Source organism: Taeniopygia guttata, chromosome 1A, assembly GCF_048771995.1.
Source record: "Taeniopygia guttata chromosome 1A, bTaeGut7.mat, whole genome shotgun sequence".
Lineage (NCBI taxonomy): Eukaryota > Metazoa > Chordata > Aves > Passeriformes > Estrildidae > Taeniopygia > Taeniopygia guttata.
Window position 1 is genome coordinate 51,556,813 of NC_133025.1, and position 12,702 is coordinate 51,569,514.

General features: G+C 39.1%; 1 protein-coding gene across 3 annotated transcripts in view; it reads left to right on the plus strand.

The window, feature by feature from the left end:
- Nucleotides 1–12,702, plus strand: part of LARGE1 (LARGE xylosyl- and glucuronyltransferase 1) — a 276,798-nt gene that overhangs the window by 210,157 nt on the left and 53,939 nt on the right. The window lies entirely within an intron of this gene.

A 12,702-nucleotide genomic window follows, 5' to 3' on the forward strand; every position in this document is an offset into this window, starting at 1 on the left:
CGTACACCTAAATCATTTCAATGCAGGCCTTTAAATGCTGATGCAGTGAGTTAGCTTCTCTCTCTCTTTGTGATAAAAGGGCAGAACAGATGGTGAAGCCGCCATTTGGAACAGATGAGTCCATTTAAATATCCCTTCACTATCAGGAAATTACTCACCATAAAAGTGATTTTGCTTCACATAAATATATTGGATTAAATTAAACAGACTTAACTAGAAAAAGGATGGAACAAGTTGTGTGATTGGGTCATCTGTATTTCTATATTCCTATGTATATTTGTGGGAATCCCACTAATTCTTGTGAATTCGTATTTTAGCCTCTGCAGAGCATCTCTATTCTCTGGAAATGTTGAAAAGAATAGCCTAACAGAACACAGATTGGTATGGAAACAAGATCTTGGCAGAATAGGTTTGTTTCCTAACTCTTCTTTGCCAGAATTGCAAATAGAAAGGCTTGGTCTGCCCACCTCTGTTCCCCAGTCCCCTTAAAGCATGAGACAGAGATAAGTTTCATGGATTTTTTCCTGAAATCTGAAAGCTTATGTTCCACATAACTCATCTTGTTGGTGTCAATTCAATTCACCGTTACACCACAAAGCAGTATCTTTTGTTCTACTGAGAGATGACCACCTTCTATAGCTACCTTATTTCTGCTTTATTTTTTATTCTGCTTTTTCCTTTCTGCCATTTTAATGCTGGCAGTGGGAAATCTGGCATAACCACATAACATTAGAATAATGCAGAAATGTATGGTGGGTAGCATAAAATACATATATTTATATCTAAAATGCTAACGTTAAAAAAAAATCTGTAAGGTTGTCTTACTCTTCCAAATGGTTTATAGGAATACCAAATGTCAGTATATCACATAAACCTTACACTTAACGCAAAAATAATCAAATATCTGCAGTCCTTCACATACACTGTATGTGTTTATTCTTGTATTAATATGTACCTATCAAGCCATGCATAATCCCATAATCCTGCACAAGATTTTATTTTCCTCACAATTTCTTTCTTCACACAACTCACCTTGTAGTTATAAAAATTCTTTTTTTAGAAAGAAAACCAGAAGGTAGATAATGTGTGGAAGATTGACAAGTGATCACAAGAAGTAGAATGTAGTTTTTTCAAGTATGTGGAACAAGAGGTCACTGAGTGAAACAGTGCAACCTCTTGAGAAGTGGGAAACGAGGTTATTGACAGAATCAGCACCCTTTAATATAAATTTCTTGATTGAATTAATTGTTTGCCTCAGTAATCTAGCAGAGACTGGAGATACACATTTCTCAGGGAAGATGAAACTGGGTCTTGTTTGATGTGTTCAGTAAATAAAAATAATTGATACTGAACACAACAGTGTGGCCAAGGAGGATTCAGAAAACTAAAGCAGGAGGACACCAGAAAGAGAGGCAGTATCTCTAAGCAAAATACTCATGAAAGGCAGCAGTCCAGGAGGGGGAATGCATAGAAATGCAGGTGCCTAGGAGCTCTGAAAGGGCCCCCAAACCCCTGAAACTTTAATGAGCTAAACAGAGCTGGATCAGGGGGAGGCTCTCAGGCAGACTTTGCTCTTGCTCTTGAGAGAGTGTTTACTACAGACCTAGGATAAAATCCTAAGAAAAGAGATTTTTATATGAGCCTCTTCAGCCAGACCTAGCCCTGGCAGATTTGATTTTGAAGCACCTCTCAAAGTCAAAAGTGTTCTACTGCTCCTCACCATTTCTGAAGATAATTTCTCTTTCACTCTTATCTTTCTATGCCTGAGCCTCTCTGGACAACATAGACAGGTTGGGAGAGTCCCAGAAGGCAGGTGTATTAAAGGCAAAGATGTGTTTGTTCCTTCTTTGCTGCTTCTTTAAAGCCAGTAAGCGTTTGTGCTCCACTCTTCCTTGTGTGCCCAGGCCAGATCTCCTGACAGCCAATACAGACTTTCAAGGAAAGATTTTATTTGGTTGTTTTACATTTTTCCTCATTTGCACAGGCAGATAATCCAAGTCATTCTTTAGTCCATGATAATAAAATTGTTGAAAAACCAGACCAAATTCAAAGTCAGATGATTCAATTAGTGTTTAAGGTATTCTTAGTTAGAACCATTCTTTATTTGTGATAGCATCCTGTTCCTCAGGCATTTTAAACACAATTCCTTCTGTACCACAAAGGTTTTCAAAGGTTTTTCCTGTACTTTACTGGCAAACACTCAGTAAGCTGCTTAATCAAATGCCCTTTATATGTATCATCCACTCCATGTTGATTGTCTGCACCGAGTTAACTTTTCCAGATTCCTCATACACTAATTCAAACACAATTTCTTGCTGTGTAACTATATTAGCTTTCACTGACTAAACTGTGCTTTTGAAAGTATTGCTACACTACGATTTTTCTTTTTACAGACAGCTTCAGAGTTGCACTGTATAGTTTAGCATTCATTTCGGGAGTAACAATCATCTTAGTCCTCAGAAAAGTATCTTACAAAAGATATTCTAAACATAAAAGATTTAGTAGTTTTGGTTTTTTTTAGTACTTCTAGTCTGCATTATACTTCCCGTCATGGTGGAGAATAGCTTTTAAAAGCAGTCTCTGGTGTATGTTAAGGCTTCTGACCACTTCTTCAGGGATGTGAATCACCCCTGGCTTCTCTGGCTTTAGTGAAGCAGAGCAAACTTACCTCAGCTGAGAATGGACCCCATGCCTGCCAAGTGGAGCTTTAGGATAGATCTATACTTTGCATGCTGGGGATAATTTTTAAAAACTTTGGCCCTGGAGATTTCAGACTTTTAGACTACAGAAGCCCATACTGAGGATCTGAGGCTCATGTGAAATGCACTGCCTCAGTGCAGCCACCACAAACTATAAGGAGGTGTCTCAACAGCTTGAGCTGAGAATTCATACTCCCACACTGGGAAATGTGACATTACCAGATTTGTGGATTGGGAACAGAAGGGAATGGCTAGCACCTAACGATTACTAGGCTACGTGTGTACTGTGCCTTATTACTCCTGTGTTTGTAATGACTGGAAGAGTGCTAGAATTAATTTCTCTCCTTTATTGTTTCCCTGACAAAAAAGACCTGTGGAAGTGTAATTGGAAATCGAAAGCATGTGTTACGTCATTTTTGCATAATATTTAACAAATTTGAATGATAAAAGACAACCACAGAACAGACTGTTTATATGAAATAAGCCTGGATCACATCTTGTACTCCTTCATGATGATGCTGTGCATCTTCAGTGCAGAAAGCAAATGACTGGCGAAGCAGTGCAGACAGGGCTGCTGGTAGTCATGGCACTGCCTGTGGTCCTGCTCCAGAAACCTGGTAACAGCTTTCAGCCGAGCTCCACAGGCTTCTGCTCCTGACATTGTGGTAATTGTACTCTTGTATGTTGGCTGCTTGAGAGAGGAGGATGTAGTCAAATTGTCTCAGTGAATGAAGAAATCAGAAAAGTCATGGTTTATAGAACCTTTTAAACCCACCATTGTCGCCTGACCAAGCTTAGCCATGCCCCCTCTGAAGCCATTGCAATATTCCTGTCTCCCATTAGCTGGAACGTAAGTCATGTTTGGTAATGGAAATGCTGTCATTAAGATTGGGTCAAGTACAGGAGCCTTTGCAAACAGATGAAAAATGCATTTTAATGATTAAAAAACCACTGATGACAAGTCAAAAACCAACACTTTCTTCGTCTACTTAGAGTCACACCGTGCCAGTTTTTTTGGATTAGATTATTCTTTCTTTAAGACACTCTGAGTTTACTCAGTAAATACTGTTCTCAGTGCAAAGCACGGTGATGCACATGAGCTTTGTACATGTAAAGGTGCCTTTGAAGAACAAATACTGTGCACATTGTCCAGGTAGCAGTTTAGGAAGTGCCAGTCTATGGTTGCTTTTAGTCTCAACAGGAAATATCAGTCTGTTCACGTCAAAGGAAGCTAAAGTGATAATTCTGCTTTTTGATGACCACATCCCTATCTTTGTTGTCTATAATCTGTAGCTTGCACTTAAAAATAAGCTGTCTTAAAGCTGACTATCCTCAAAGAATAGTTTCATTCCAGGTCTTTCTCGTGAACTTTCTAAGGCATGTGATGTACTGAGAACTTGTTTACAGCCATGTTTGACATTTCTGAAATGAGGGTCAATATGTGTTTGATTTTGAAAATGGTGTCTCTAGTTTGAGAGGCCTATCCATGTAGTAAAGGCATTACTGTGGCTGAGTCAGTCTACTGTTCAGATACCTCCTCTGCTCCTTAGCAATTGAATCTCTCAGCCCGTGCAAAAACTGTGTTTTTAAAAATCACCACCAGACTTGCTTTGAAACACTGAAAGCATTTATCTCTTAGAAAACCTGTGATTAAAAAAGATGGCATTTAGACAGTCTAAGCCATATTCTAGTTGTACTGGAGTAAATAAAATTTATTTCTTTTTAGTTGATTAAATTGTCCTCATTTGGGGAGCTTTATTGGTCTGACCTGAGTCCATAATGTAAAGTTCTTCATGTAATGTACATAAATCAGGCATTTAGAAGTCACATTCCAATGTAATGATTTAGAAAATAATTTTGAAGTGTTCTATTTTTAGCTTGATCAAGGCAGTTCTTTATGTGAACATATATACCTTGATCAGTAATTATGTTGTCCAGCAGTCTGAAGTGCCCTCTTTATTGTAAAGGGACAATCATTAGCAGGTTAAATTTGGATGAAAGACTTGCACATAAAAGCTTAGTAAAGGCATCCAGGTGTCTATACTGAGAACAAAACCATCTATTATATGATGGGAGAGCCTCAGACAAATGCACAGTGATAGTAAAACCAGTACGTTTTCCTCTGAAGTGCAAGTTCTCTTTCCAGTTTCTCATTGTGCTCATAGAAGTGATTGTGTAAAGACAGTTCCCTTTTGTAGAGCAGCAGTTTTAGCCACAGTCCCGAAACAAAGAGAAGAGGGATCACAGTTGGACTCCTTCTTTGGACTCTTAATAGGGAGCTTGGTGCCTGTCACAGAAAGCAGCAGTGACTGAGATGTCTTTCTGCCCCATGTCAAAGTCATTCCCACTAAGAGAGTACCAACAAAACCAGTTGCATTTGGTCACAGTCAAATCACTCTCTTAGGTACTGTTTGCTACAGAAATCACTATGCTTTAATCATCTTTGTGGTAGGGGAAATTAAGTTCAGGACAAACCTTTCCACTTTAAAAAAGTACCGAGGAGAATCTGCAAAACTGAGTGGACCCAAATCTCAGAAGAAGCAGCTCATTTCTTTCCTTTCCTCATTGTCTTTATGTTCAGCTATGCCCTGGCTTTAATTGTTCCTGCTGTAGCTCCTCTGCCTTCCCTTCTGCACCAGTCTTTGTCAAAGTGAGCTCAGGGGAGAACAGGAGCGCTGCAATACATTCTATATGCAGATCATCTCTACATGGTTGTTCTTAAGAAAGTCACAGACAGTGAAAAGAGAAGCTTTCCCCAAATCAAACTGTTGAATTATAGGCAATTTAGGTCAGAAAAGATCTCCCAAAGTCTTTTGGTCCTCTTCCAATTGAAAGTGAGCTCAGGTTGCTCAGGGCCTTTTCCAGCTGAGTTTCAAGTGTCTTCATAGATACCTCTCAGAGCAGCCTATCCCTGTATTCAGCCACTATTTTTCTGTTCAGTGAAAAATAACCGTAAAAATTCATAATATGTAATTAGATTTTCCATTGCTGCAGTATGTGACTGTTACCTCTCATTCTGTCTCTGTGCATCTGTTAGGAAAGTGTTGCTCCATTAAGTAGTTTTAGAAAGCAACAGGAGATCCCTTAGTCTTCTCTTCCCCAGGCTGAAAAAGGCCAGTTCTCCCAGCTTCTCCTCATGAATGCCAGGCCTATGACCATTTGAGTTGCTCTCTGATGGATTTACTTCAGCATGTCAGGGTATTTATTTGACTGAGGAATCCAAAGCAGTGCTTCAGATGTGGTCTTACAAGTGCTGAGCCAAGAGCGGTAATCACCTCCCATTGAGGTGAGCCCTGTACTGAGGGCTAGTATAGCCCAACACATGGAATATTGCCCCAAGGTCACACTGCTGGCTCATGTTCAACTGCCTGTCCACCCAATCCCTTAGAACTTCTCCTGGAAATCTCCTTTATATCCACCTGTCCTCCAGTGTGTGCTCTTCATTCAAGAACAGTCCCATCCAGGACTTCCTGTTGAATTTTAGGAGTATTCTCTTAACCCACTTGTCCAGTCAAGGATCCTGTGTAGCTGCCCATCCCCAGAGAATTAGGCCCCCAATGTGTTCCATTTTCTAGGACACATTCTATTGCATTTCCAGCTCATTAATCTGAATGCTTAACACTATCAGGCTCTATACCAACTCCTGTGGAATGCCCCCTGTACCTGACCACCATCTGGGTGTTTCATTGCTGAACACAACCCTCAAAGCTTGGCAGTCTTAACTTTGCAGGCTCCTTACCCAAATTGTATCCCAGTTTGGCTGTATCAGCATGATAAACAGCTCCTTAGGCAATCCCTGTATTTCTGTTGTGAACCTAATCCTCCTCTCTGTTACTAGAAAATAAGTGGTTGTGCAGGAAGGATTACGTTTCCTCGGTTTTGTTTTTTTTTTTTTAATGCTATAGTTAATTTCCAGGCTTGTTCATTGTGTGCTGCTGCTTTCGTTCTTCTAATCCATTTCTCAGAATGTTCTATTCCTCCTGAATCTCACTCAGTCAATAAACTGCCCATTAAGGGGGGGAAAGGCAGGGGGAAGTTTTCTGCTTTTCTCCGAATATAAAACTCCAAACCTCTTTGTCATCCAAACAGAAAGAAATACCTTTCATGTTGTTCAGCCCTGAACCACATCTCCTCCTTTGTTGGTGAGGTGTTGAGTGAGCACCAGACCCAGAAAAGCTATGATGGATTCTTGCTCCCAGTGCCCATTGTTACAATTAGCCTTGTGGACTACACTTAATATTAGAAACTGCTTTTGAAAGCTCTTCTCCACCATGATGGAAAGTATAAGGCAGACATTGTTAAGACTAAAAGCCAGCAAAAAAATTAGCACCTGTGCAGGGTGCATTTTTCCTCTAAACATAGTCCCAGGTGGAAACCTTGTAAAATTGTTGATATTTTGACCCCTATTAAATATGATGCCTTTGAGAGGATCAAAACCAAAAGGCCAAACATAATTTAAAGCAGTGGTCCCTGCTACCATTCACTTTTTTCTGCTTTTTATGGAAGAATAAAATGTAGATAAGTATCATGGAGAAGGTCCAGATCTGATATCAATGCCTGACTCTTGCATTAAAGAGATTTAAGCTGATTTACAAGAGCCAAGGATTAAGAAACAGATTATGTTTTCTTTTAAAGGTTGGTGGTTCTTTGGTGGAGGGTCCAAGATAAATTACTTTTGGAAGATGTACTTGTTTTCAACAGGGTAAATAGTCAGCAAATTTCAACAAACCTCCTCAGTTTTTATCCATAAAAACAAGCTTTGTGTGATCCCTTTTTCCAAACATGCCTTCACACAGAGATCCAATGACTGGACCTCCTGCAAAGTAACCCTGTACAATCTGTATTATTCTGTGATTCCTCTTCAGCACAGCTCACCCAAAGTCCAGTTCCTCTGGCTTTTTGTAGAGTTGTGACACTCAGTCACAATTCTTTGTTTTGAGGCACTGACGTGAAGAATTCTGTGTTCGGGAAGAACTAAGAGATGCGTGACAATCAGTCCAGGATGGCTAATTAGATGAACTCCAGGTTTGATATGATTGACAAAATACTTTGTGTGGTCATTGGATGTACAAACAGAGTCATTTCAAGTATGAGTACAGGAGATGCACTTGTTTTGTATGGGATGGAGGCTTTTTATTCCTGTCATACTTGGTGTCTACACTACCAGGTAGCTTAGTTCATTCTTCACTCCTGTCTCCCTGTTTATCCACAGGACACAGAAATTAGTTGGTACCCTGCCCTTCTCAAGAACCAAACTGACTTTCATTAAAAAAAAAAAAAAAAAAAGTGTCATTTGTTCATAGTTCACTTCAGGAAGTATTTCTGGAAGGTAGCATGGCTAGGACTACACTCCATTTGCACCTCTTTCTAATCCTTAATTGTGGCATCAGAAGATTCATATTCTGCATGCCCTGATGACATTCTCCAGTGCACACAGCACAGACCCTCTGTTCCTTGCTGAAAACACTCCAGTCTAGAAAACTGTGACATGGCCCTCTCATAATACCATCCACACTGAGAAATGCAGACAGAATCATTGTTCTGTCTAACAACTGAAGGAACATGAACTAGAGCTCAGCCAAGTGCTGTGCAGGATGAATGTGGCCAGCAGGGCGTGCTCAGGAAAGAGCCAGACCCTGAGCAGTGCACGCACACCCACAGCTGTCCACACACAACCAGGGCTTTGGTGCTCTGGCTGCTGGGGACCACTTCTTGAACTGTATATATTTTAAAAAGTAGATTTAGCTACTTGTTGAGGGCTAAGCTCCACAGGTCAAAGATGACCACTTAGAAATTTGCAAAATTCAGCAATAATACTGGAAAATTTCCTATGAAGTTTGGAAAAATGGCTCCAGGACCTTATCTGGGAGCAAGTTAAAGGATCATCTGATCCTAGGTTATTCATATTTTGGAGGAGAAAATAAGATTTTTTAATAGAGGGCTTGCCAATTTAGCAAAGGTTCAGCAAGATCAAATGGCTGCAAGTTCAAAGAGATGTTCAAATTAGAATAAGGGAAGCACCCTTCATCAGGGTAATTATGCATTGGAATAACTTATCAAAGTTTGTGGTAGACTATGCATTATTGAAAATTTTTAAATAAAGACTGAATTTTTTTTTTCTAGAAGTTATGCTCTAGTAGACCCCAAACTGATTTTGAAAAATCCTATGAGCTCTGTTATGCAAGAGTGAAAAATTATCCTTTCTGACTTTATCACCAAAGAAAGTGTTTAAGCAGGACTTTGTTTTCCTGTTGAAGCCACCTAAGCACCCAGGCAAATGAAACCACAGCTAATCTTGTGTGTAAGAATTTACTGCGGTTTTAGTATTGAAGATCGGAAAAGTTCTTTAAAATTTTGTAGAAATTTTTGACATTTACACCCCTCCCCCACCCAATATCATTTTTCTTTTTAAATCTCACATTTCAAAATGCTTTATAATAAGATGTGTACCTGGCCATCTTCTAGCTAGTGGCCACTTTTGGCACCTTCATGATGTCCATGTGCAGAGATGCAGACGGAGCAGTGTCGGCTGATCCTTGTGCATGGCAGTAGTGTGAGATGTCCTTAACACAGATCTCCACTTCATGTGGGCACTGCTGTGGTGCTACAGCATATAAAGGCTGAAACCTCCCTCCTCTCTCCCTTTGCAGGTCTGAGGTTAGAATGTGTTCTCTGAGGTTTAAAATTGATCAGCAAAAACTTTCCCAGTCTTTTGAATTTTATGAGATTTTAATGACGTGCCTCTTACAGGGTTTTTTCCCTTCTTAGAAGCCATTTCCATAGGTTACCAAATGAGAACTCCCTGGAATATTTCTTTTTTGCCTCTAAAATTTAATTTCTCTGTGCTATATACTCACAAGGGTCACAGAGTGCAAAGGCTGTGAGGAAGCTTTTTAAAAGCCATGTAAGGAGCTTCTTTATAGATGTTTTCTTTCTCCAACAACCCTTTGCACATCATTCAGGATACAGGGTTTTGAGAAAGGTTGCTTAATGTCTTCTTGATGCCCATGCACATGCCTTGATGCCCTGCTGCCCTTAACAGCAGCTGGGAAGAACCCCTAGTTTCCATTTTTTACTTTTCTAATATTTTTGTTATTTTCTAGCCATGTTGTTTTCCATGTTAGGCAAATCTTTTCAGCAATTTGGGCTGTTGAGTGTGTGAATTTTTACTGCTTGGGACTTCATATGCTTGGGATCTGTGTGAGAGAAGGCCAGTTTCTTCAGGTCTAGAGATTATTTTTCTTTGCTGACCTCTGAAGGACCTGTGGAATTGTTAGTTCTCTTCACAAGACTGACAGATAAGAGGAGAGAGCATTACTGGGCAGGATGGTCTTTAAGTAGCAGAGGTTTTCCTCCATAGACCTGCTGAAAGTCCTATGGCTCATGATTCCTCTCCTCCAGACCTTCTAGACTCTGGAAATTCCTCTGTAGCAGCTTTGGGGCTTTAAGAAAGTTGGAGAAATTCCCCCTGGAGTGGAAGTCATTAAAGAGAAGATAGAAAGCATGTTTATCTTCTTCCAAATTGCACAGGAAGAATAGCATCTAAGCAGTAAAGAAACAGAAAACTGGGACATTCTGAGCTACAGTGAGCAGCTCAGTAATAAGAGGTTAGAACTGTGCTTGAGTAAAACATTCATCTTAATTCTGCCTAAGGAAAAGTAGCATACTTGGGAAGAAGAGAATAAAGAAAGTAAAAGTCTTCTATTTCATTAAATGGTCATCAGGAAGTGTAAACAAAATGTTTATAATGCTTCAGGAGGAGCCAGCCTCCCAACAGAGTGACTGCACAACATTTTAAAATGCCCTCTATGACAACTTCACTTTTAATACATGTGCAGAGAAGACAAGGGCTATTGCATTCTGTCACCATGCCTGGAGGGACACACACTTTGTTTCAAAACAGCTTCTCAGCCCTGCTCAGTTTTCTGAGAGAAAAGTTCCAATGTTCCATCATTTATTCTCAATGAATACGTTGTGCATGTCTGCAACTTTTTATTAGTTTGGATTTTTTAGATTGTGAAAAGCTTTTTTTTTTTTTTGAGAAAAGAAGGCTGGTGCATGAAATTCATAGTTAAATAATGTATCAGGATGCTCCAGAAATGTGCTATAATGACAGTCCTTCAGTTACATCATGTTAAAAGCTATAGAAAAATATGGCTTTATTACATTAATGATATGGCTGGTCAAATTATGAGCAACAGATAGTCCATAAAACAAGTGAAATAAATGCTGTGAATTTTATACACACAGACACAAATTTTAAAATGTGTGCAGTGGCTTGTTTTGGATTCTAGCTTTAATGTGTTAATCCCTAACAGCCATATACTTAACGTTTTTCTGTTTGCTCTTGATACTGTGAGTGGAAAACAGAGGCCACAGTCAGTGGCGTGTAGCTGTGGCTCAGTGGATTCCAAATGCAGTCCCTAACACAATTGGTCGTTGGAGCCCTGATCAGCAAAGGCACAGCCACATCCCTAACATTGCACGCTGGGACTGTTTCCATTGACTTCAGGTACAATAAATGAGAATTAAAAGAAGTTGCAAGTATTTGCTGGAGTACTCAGCAGTCAGCACTATCATGGAGCCTCTCCTAGGACAGCAGAGCTGCAAGTCTCTTCCACAGCACCTAAAACTGAATTCAAATTTTTGGTGCCAACTCTGTTTCACAAAACATGGTAGATTACTGCCCTAAATTTCTGAGTCAGATATTTATTACAAAATCTGCATAGTTTCAGGCCTGTTTAGCATTATTTCTTGCAGACTCAGTGATTTGGTGTGTGGTCTTCGATGTGCTGCTTACCTATAGCAAAATCCCAGTCAATTTTTTAAAACTCACTATTGTTTTGTGGTATATTTTGAAGCATGTCTTACCTGTCTGTTTCAGATATTATGATGGTATCTGCTTGTTATTTGTCTAGATGGTTCATTGTTGTAGGCCTAATTTCAAGAAGAATTTTTAAAAACCCTGACAAGGATAAACTCAAGTGCTACTCACATAAGGTGGCATTGCCTCAAAGGCTCACAAAAGCATCCTGTTCCACACAAAAGGAGCAGGCAAGATCATACAGAAAATTATTTCTTAGGAGCTACGTTTTCTTCCCCCACAGCACTGAGTATTTTTTTCAGGCACCTTAAAAGGCCCATTGTAATAAATTGATTGAGTTTGAAAGCTTGTCCAGTTCCACTATTACATCTCTAAGTGATTCTATTCGGTCTTAAAATGTTGTTTATTACTTCCAGCTCTACTATGTGCTCCTCTTTGAATTTCAGGAGGAGCCGTTGTCTTCGTTCCTAAAGCAAGAGGTGGGGATGCTTGGTAGTATTCCAAGGGAGATGGCTGATCTTTCTGCAGGCTTACAATTTACTGTTCAGAAAAATGAAATAAAATATTTTGTTCTGGAGCAGATTAACAAAAGCAAACAAAAAAGAAGAACAAATTTGCTGACATGCCTTAAAGCATCTCTGGAAACCATTGCTTAGTGAAAACATTGGATGAACAAAAAAGTTGTTTTAGATTGAAACAAAAAATTGGAAAAGGATGGAAAAAGTGACTCCTAAAGTTTGGTTAGACCCAAAATAGAAAATTTATTTTCCTTTTCAGATCTTGTAAAAATTTTCAGTAAGATTTTAAATTTGTATCAATTTTGAGATTAAAATAATTTTCAAGTAAATTGGATTTTTAAATGTACCAAAAAAATTTGCAGTGTTTTTCAGCTGAAACATTTTAATCCAAATATGTTAATTTAGGTTTATTGCCCTGTTTTATTCAAATTATTCACCTTTTTTTTTTTTTTTCTGCTTTGGGGGAGTTTTGTTATTTTGCTTTTGGAGCTGAGTTTTTCGTGTGTCCTTAAATGACATTTTTGAGAAACTGCTTTGTTTGTTTGTTTGCTTTCTTGTTTGTTTGCCTATTTGAGCAGTTCAGGATCTGTCAAATTTTGGTAGTTCAAGCAAAATCTCATCAAGCAGCAGGAGAGAAATGCCATTCAAGTTATAACTAGAC